Source organism: Mytilus edulis, chromosome 3 (assembly GCF_963676685.1).
Source record: "Mytilus edulis chromosome 3, xbMytEdul2.2, whole genome shotgun sequence".
Classification (NCBI taxonomy): domain Eukaryota; kingdom Metazoa; phylum Mollusca; class Bivalvia; order Mytilida; family Mytilidae; genus Mytilus; species Mytilus edulis.
This window is the reverse complement of record NC_092346.1, coordinates 29,849,417-29,858,849: the sequence shown is the minus strand read 5'-3', so window position 1 is coordinate 29,858,849 and position 9,433 is coordinate 29,849,417.

The window sequence follows — 9,433 nt, the reverse complement described above, 5'->3', positions numbered from 1 at the left end:
TAATAGCTCACTGAAGTTTTCAGATGCGGCCATTTGATTGGTCCTCGAATAATGTCGCATTGTTTTAATCTGTTAATTGCACTTTACACAAGTAGTGGTAATTAGTCCGATCTGTGTACAATACACGGGGTGACTTGAAACTCACTGGACGTGGAAAGAATTGCGTAATCACAAGCCGATGAATTAATTAGTGCTCGGAATCTAATTTGATCAAGTGATTATCGGCATAATTTTGAAAGCTTTCATCTGCCGCTGTTGGATAACCACACAACGTTCTTTCTGTTTAATTTAATTCATTCGAGACTTAAAATTATTGTAACATTTCGGGGATCGAAACAAAATGAAGGCTTTTTTTTTTTTTTTAAATCATGTTTAATAAACTTTAATTATGTTATAGTATTTTTTCCTCTAAAAGATATACATGTAACTTAATCGTTTGACATAAAGAAAAAAAGTTTGTCCTATCGTTAAAAGTCTCACAAATATCACAAGATTTTTGCATTAAAGAAATCATATCTTAAATCTGCATAAAAATCGCACCCTAACAAAAAATGTTTTTCATCCTCAACACATTTCTCTGTAAAATATATACAAGTACGCTCATGTAAAGGAATTTTTGGCTAGGTGTATCTACCCTTTCAACAGCCACTTCTAAACTTTGTCTATGTTGCATATTACGAACTTGTTTACATAAAATGTGAATTCTAAAACTTTGTTATGCTCCCTATCAAGGATTTGTATAGTAACTATACAAATCCGTGACCCTATAAATACATAATTTATTACCGTTACATATGGTGCAGTAAATATCTATGTTCCCTCATGCAAAGCTCAGATTCCTTTCACGGATTTGGCTATACTTTTTGGACCTTTTGGATTATAGCTCTTCATCTTTTATATAAGCTTTGGATTTCAAATATTTTGGCCACGAGCATCACTGAAGAGACATGTATTGTCGAAATGCGCATCTGGTGCAAGAAAATTGATACCGTTAATTTTATTAGATGTTGCTGCCGTCTAAATTAAAAGTATTTTCATTTATTTTCATTGGGTTTCTGTCTCGCCGAGATCACCCCTCTGCCGCTTATTAATAATAAAATGTATATTTTAGGGACCGTTTTATTTGTTCATTATTACTTTCACAACTTTTGTTTCAGTCAAATATATACTTTTTGGCAAATAAAATGCATCGAAACATCCGGGTCGCCCCGATATTCCAGCACCCGACTAGTACAGAAATGAAATCTTTGCTAGCCAAGGGTTAAGATCCAGTACCCTGATTAGATTGAAAAATAAAGGGTTAAGATCCAGTACCCTGATTAGATTGAAAAATAAAGGGTTAAGATCCAGTACCCTCATGGAGAGGATGGGAACTGAATTGTAATCATTTGCAATCAAAAATTGCAGAAAGGCATAAATTGGAAAAAAAGTAAGACATTTTCAAATCACCTTGACTGGAACTTTGAAGAAATCTATGGTTGGTCTTTTTATAATATTAAAATATAACCCAATACAAAATTCAAATATAACATTAGAATAGATAATAATGATGGTTTTAAATAATCATTGTACTTGTCTGCTTTAATTTTATGATTCAAAACGATATCTTCAACAACAAAAAATAAGATACCTTGACCATAAATAACCACATTTTGAATAGGGCGGTTCTTGATTTTTTTACCCTCCATATTTTCATATTTTACATTTTTTTAAATTTTTGCCTAAATATCTTAGAAAACTATACTATAGATACAGAGAAACATTAAATTGCAAAAATAATTAACAAGACCAGTTCTACAAATAAGTTCACATTGTCGATATCGTCAGCCTATTCCTTTTGAGAGGAGTTATTGCCCTTTTATGATGATTTTTACAATATTTTACGTTTTTGCCTTATTTCTTTAAATTATAATAGAAAGACAGTAACTTAAATAGGCAAAAGTGATCAGCAAGACAAGATCTACAATTAAGTCAACATTGGCGGATCGGGTGGGAGGGGGTTTGAACCCCCATTTTTTGACGATCAATGCATTTGAATGGGAGCATATAGTTGGAACCCCCCTTTACTTTGAGTTGGGAACACCCCTTTTTAAAATGGCTGGATCCCCCCCTGAGTCAAACTAAAGGAAATCGTTCAATCTACTGACAAGTCATATTTCGCTGACAGAGGTATTAGGCTGTCACTCTTATTGGAATGATTGCCCAGCCCCTAAATAAGGATTTTTTTAACCCTGTTTTATGTTTTGAGCAAAATTTAAAGAAGATAGAGAGAAACCAAACATTCTAAATGATCAGCAATACAAGATCAACAAAACAGAGATTTTTCTTTTGAATTCTATTCTTGTCTTCAATGTTGGAGAGTGTCCTTTGTTGAATATGCACATAGACGAATGTGAGCGACACATGCTTTAATGCCTCAAGTTGTTGAGCCTGCCACTAATCACAAAAGTAGGTGATACACGGAGTACCGCGGCACCCGGCTTACTTAATTTTAAATAAATTGGTTACATAAAATTTGTTTCACAACAATTGTATCACAAAATGCTACTAAGTTTGAAATCATTCATTTTTTTTTAAAAAGTGCACAAAATACAATTATACAATAGAAATACTGGGATTCGGGAGCAAGAAGAATTTATATAAATCCGTCTCCCTTGAAGGTAATCAAAATATGATATTGGAAAAACTTTCTCTATAGACTAATTGATTTTAAGAATACTCAATATTGGTGATAACCCGAATAATTCAGTCGTTATATTCCGCTGATCTACGAAGGCTACATTAACGCCTGAACGTCTTCCTCGATCAAGACCGTCAACCGGAAAATTCACATCGCTTTGCAATATGGGAATTTTGATTTAAATTGGCAGCTAAAGAAGGAGGAGTTCCGGATGTTAATTGATGATAAATGATGTAAACTGATGTTAATTGATGTTAATTAATTATTATCGGATTGGTGTTAATTGAACACACGTGTTTGGTAAGACAATTTCAAGAGAGTTGCGCAGACTCGTATCCTGATCGCCGCTGATTGGCTCTCTCTTACAGAGAGCAGGCGACGCGGCCAATGATCACAAGGAGTTCAAGCCCTCGTGTGGGAGAAAATCGGACACGGAAAGGGCTTGAATTATTCGAGTTATATTGGTGAAAGCAATACCAAAACATTTGTTGAATGATCAAGCAAAAAACAGAATCAATCAAAACAAAAGTTGTTACGGATTCTGTGTTCATTCTTACATCGAAAGTGACACTAATAGGGCATACCGCGGTGTAATGTTGCCGCAGAAGTTTCTTAAAATGTCCATTGCCCTTTTGAATGATGCACATATACCGAAAAAAAATGTGTTTTTCGTTTCATGATGAATCAAACAAAAGCTGCAGTCATCCGATTTTCAGTACATCAGTACTTTGATTCAAATTATGGAAGATAAAAATGAATGAATGAATAAATATTTAATTTGCGAAAGCATAACGAATAACATGCTATAGCAATACATAAACAAGTATATACAATGTGACAAAACAACAAAAAGATACCAATACAAACATTATCAACTAAAGACATTTTGCTTTCCTTCTTGAGCGATTATTCCTGGTCGGAATTCTTTCAATGGCGTGGCAGAGCGTATAAGTGAGGGGTCTTGGTCATAACGGCAAACTTCTATATCCATGCCTTTAAACCGTGGTAATGTTGCATTTATGTTTTGAAACTTGCGAGGAGGAATGGGAGGTGGAAGATCCCTAGGAGAGATTTCTGGAGGACTGATGACTGTCAATTATTTGTGAACCGTCTTTGCTATAATGATTTTCCCTCCTTGACGATAATGGTGGTGGGGGTGGTAAAGTCAATCCATAGGTAAATTATTTTCTAGAAATTCATTATTCTGTTACGGTTTTGTACTGTCGTCTGCAAAAAAAAAAATTTTAATCAATATTTTTTATCTAAACATTTCTAAAACATAAAATTGAGAAAGAAAATGGGGAATGTGTCAAAGCAACAACAACCCGACCATAGAGCAGACAACAGCCGAAGGCCAACAATGGGCCTTCAATGTAGCGAGAAACTCCCGCACCCGTAGGTGTCCTTCAGCTGGCCCTTAAAAAAATATGTATACATACTAGTACAGTGATAATGGACGTCATACTAAACTCCGAATTATACACAAGAAACTAAAATTAAAAATCATACAAGACAACAAAGGCCAGAGGCTTCTGACTTGGGACAGGCGCAAAATTGCGTCGCGGTTAAACATGTTTATGAGATCTCCCTCCCCCTAATACCTCTAGCCAATGTAGAAAAGTAATTGCATAATTATACGCACATTAAAATTCAGTTCAGGAGAGGTCCGAGTCCGATGTCAGACTATCAAAGAAATAAAATTTGAAACAAAAATCGTGATTTCATTTAGTTACAACCTAGATGCTGACTGCCAGTATTTCAAATGGACAACACGTACTATACTCATCTAAATGATGGAATGTTTATCAAGGGGCAGGGATGATAAAATGAAAAGAGCGACATAAAGGGTGCATTTCTTTCTAACACAAACGATCCAAACGGCTAAGCGCGCACATGTTTTGATCATTTATTTCTAACATACGTTTGCAAAGTTTACATCAATTAACTTTGACAAACTATGCAATCGCTAAAGATGCGTATACAGTTTGTCGTTCGTCGTTTGTTAGTACAAACGCTACATTTGTTTCTAACTTGAACTTGATTAAATGATATATTTTTTCTACGTTTGTAAAAAATCTGTTTACCAACAACATGTGCATGCATTATTGAAAGTTCGAACAAAGTCAGTAAAACTTATTAAACGACGTATTTGTTTCTACTTTTATAGTGTTTAAGAAAACTACAACAAACGCCACACAACGTTTACAAAATTTTGGTTAGAAAGAAATGCACTCAAAGTAAATGAAGTGCATGATATACCCATTCGGCATAATTTCGAGATACAAATTAATTTAACTTAGATATAACTAGCTAGACAAGAAAAGACAATATTTTATTTGAGTCTCGCATCTTATAAAACATTTACAAATACTACAAGAGCTACTATAAAAACTAGAGACTATAAAAAAGATATATAGCAATGATTTTACTACATATATACGTTTTAGCATCTTCGCTAGCCAAGGGTTACGATCCACTCCCGTTCTCTTGAAGAGAACGGGAGTGGATCGTAACCCTTGGCTAGTCAAGAGAACGGGAGTGGATCGTAACCCTTGGCTAGCGAAGATGACGTTTTAGTTGTATTAGTTGTTTGCGAAGCCTTAGGTGTGTTTCAGTATCTAGTGTAGTAGTTTTTAAATCTTTTGCACTTCATTTATTTTCTTGAGTCGCTATTTTGAAAATTATGCACTCTTCAACTTCAACGACGTGGCTTTTTGTTAAAATACCTGTTTTCCCTTTTAATTTCTAAAGTTATTCTTCAACCTGAAAAAAAATATCAATGGAAATTATCTATTAATGAATGGTACATTAAAATTGAATAATGAATCGTCACTATATAATTAACATATTAAGATATTTAAGGTAACTAAATTTTGGATTTAGTTTGGGAAATACCTTTTCTGAAACGACTAACATTTACACATATTCATTACATAAAACTGAATTGAAAAGTTCGATTGTCAATTTTTTTTTGGAAAAAAAAAACTACATAATGTCTGGACTTCTAGCAGTACGCATGTCACGAACAACAGATCGACTGTCAAATAGTAAAAAAAAGCCCCCGTCATATAAAACATGCTACAAACATCTTGATAATCATACAAACCCCCTTTGAAGGCTATATTTTTCTTTCAAAAAATCAATTCGATTGTACAAAAACATTCATATTTCGGGGCCTTTCATAGCTGACTATGCGGTATGGGCTGTCGGCTCATCGTTGAAGGCCGCGTACGGTGACCTATATATAGATGTTTTAAATTTCTATGTCATTTTGGTCTCTTGTGGAGATTTGTCTCATTGGCATTCATACCACATCTTCTTTTTTTTATATTAAAAAAATCCCCATGGCCAAAATGAAAAACTAAACTCCATACTGTATAATATACCGTATACTGCAAACTAAATCAACCTAGCTTTCCGGCAATTAGTATCCAATGTAAGAATAACCTTTTTTATATTGTTACGTTTTCAACGTAATCGTAGCCAGTGCCTTAATTTCGAGCCTTAATTAAACTTACTGTTACAAATATGTTGCTGAGCACTCTTTATGACGGGATTTTTTTGTTCTCATGTAGCGACGATAACTATATCAGAATTCCATCTATCATAGTTTAATCAAATGTTTGTTCATTTTAATAGCCTTACCAGCAGAAGGACTTGCACCAAAACGTGTTCGTCTGCTTGGAATCAACACAACCCCATTAAATATTTAAAACTATATTGAAATACTTCCCTATACTCTGAACATTGGCCTTTTACTGATCTTTATTTCAAATAACCCATAAAAAATCTACCACTACAATAGGGTATAACTCCAGGAAAGCCATTGAAGAGTCTTCAATTAAAATAGGTAAATAAGAAGGCCAAACAGAAGAGAACCATTTCTCTTGAAAATAAACTCCATAGCCTATTGTGGAAGCAGCATCTGTATCAAAACTTGATGTAAAATAGCTATCACGAAACATGGGAATACTAATCCAGTTTGATAGAAAAAAAAACATGCAAAATTAAAATCTCCTAAGAACTGTGTCTTTCGTCAGGATGATTTTTTTTTAAATAATCTCGCATAATATATCCTTCAATTTTTTTTCTCGAGAAGTCTTGCTTCCATTTTATTTGAATCTAATATAATGTCCTTGTTTTCAAAATTCCAATAGGGAACATACTTTTTATAATTGTATAAATAAACCAATTTATCAAGACGTTTCGGCCATTGGCCTTCTTCAGTTCTTTATTTTTCCTCTCAACTACATGGCTGACATTTTGTTTTCAATCATTGAAATCTAATATAATGCCTAAACACTCTAAATACATACTGGTCCTTCGGTCTTGTGCTTATCTAGTGGAATATATAAACGTTTAATAATCATTAGTTAAGCATATTGCCCTTGATGCTGTCAGTATTTTTAGAACTGGGCGACTTGTAAGAACACATTTTTAGGAATATGTCAGTTGTAATCTGATAGTTCATTTCCTATCTATGTATGTTGGTGTTTGATTTTGTTGTAGATCAGTGTTTCTGTTGTTCCATTGTTTTCCTGTTATAGTCGATGTATTTCCCTTGGCTTTGTTACCTAGATTTGTTTTTGATTAATAAGTTATGACTACTGAACAGCAGTATACTACTGTTACCTTTATTTATAGCACCAACCCTTCCCTAACCTTGGACAGTGGTGTACCATTACAACACCGAGAACAACAACCTATAACAAGAGAGCTCACACTGAAATGCAAGAGAGCACACACTGAAATGTCTCGCCTGCTTTACTGACCATTGATTTTATGTTGAAAGTCTCAAGGATGAAGGTTTTACTAAAAGCATTACATAAACTTGACATTTTTAAAAATCTACAACAATGAGATCAAGGTCAGATAAAATGTGTCAGACAGGCATATTTTACTTACAATTTTTTATACACCAAATATAGTTGACGTATGCTAATTGAAAAACAGACTAAAACACATAAAACTTAACATTGACAGATGAACCATAAATATGAGTTTAAGGTCAGATGATACCTGCAAGATCAAATTTGTACACCTTACAATCATTCCCTATACATGGCCAAATATAGCTGACCTATTGCTATAAATACCTGAAAATAGACCAATACTCAAAACTTAACATTGACCATGCTATGCACCAGGAAAAAGATGTCAAGGTCAGATGATACCAGCTAGACAGACATATACATCTAGCAATCTTTCCATACACCAAATATAGTTGAGATATTGTTTATAGTACTTTCAAAAACAACAACAGACAAATACACAACAACTTAACATTGCCTAGGTCATATGATACCTGCAAGAAGGATTTTAGTCTTGTACATCTTACAATTATATCATACACCATATATAGTTTGGTTTAGATAAAATGAGGTCAAGGTCAGGAGAAACCTGCAAGACTGACATGTTCCCATTACAATCATCCCATACACCAATTATAGTTGATCTACTGCTTATAATATATAAGAAACTGACCTAATCACTTTCTTTTAACCTTGATCGCTAATCCATTAAATCAGGTCGAGGTCAGGTGAACTTTGGCTGACATACATGTAGCCATTGCAAGGAACCCATATACCAAATATAGTTGTCTTATTACTCATAAGTGAAACATTTACTTTACAATAAACAATTTTTTGTTCAAGTACTGTTTGCTGAACCATGAAAATGAGGTAAAGATTATTGCACATATGAGTTACAGAAACTTCACAACCTAATGCATCTGCATACAAGATAGGAAGCATTCAGGTCTTCTAACTTCTATAAATAAAGCTTTATACAAATAGTTTACGCCCCCATCTCAACGACACAGTAATACATATCACAGGTGTTACTAAAATCAGTAGAAAAGGGCTTAAATCATCAGATCAATACAAAGCAGAGGAAAATCCAACAAAACACAGACAAGATGTGGCTTTATACACCCCTCTGATTGGTTAGGTTAAATTTTATCATAATTTAAAAAAGACTAGAGGATTTTATTTGAACGTGACATATTGTATAGATACCTTCCCTCATGTGTATCTTATAATGATGTAAAAGTACTCAAAATTTCAAGTAAAGTTAAAAAAAAAGAGCAATTTCTTAAATTTTTTACAGAGACATATTGGAATCTTTACGTACATGAAATTTAAGTGACTCATTGTTCCTTTGTTTTTTAATAGACAGACAACTTAGAAAAATAAAGAATCCCCTTTTCTTGAGAAAGAACACTTATCTACAAACCATGTTGTTTCAGAAATTTATTCTGGTATTTCTATTGGAGATAGACCATTGTTTTTCAACTGCATATAATACTCCCAATTCTGGACTGCTGGAATAGCTTAAAATTGCTCATAAATTGAGTTCAAACAATTAAAGCATTGTACTACATGTCCTTAATTATTATAACAATTATTTTACAGCAATATCACACGAAAAATAGTGGAGATACTTAACGTACCGATCTGAATATTCAGAGATTGCTGTGACTTTTCACATGAAAGTTTTTTTAAGAAAACTTTGTGAAAAACAATGCTTTAAGTCTGTTCACATATATTGTATACCTTTATTCTGTTAGGAACATAAAATGAAACTCTTTTTTCAGTATAAAATATTCCCAGAATATTTATTTTATTTTAAACAATTAAAATAAAAATTTTCAATTCCAATAGGAGACATTTTGAGTCGGGAGAATATTGCCCACTGTTAGTGTTATCAAACTTTTTCTCCCCTCTGCTGGATTAAAATCCTTGCTTCTTTGAC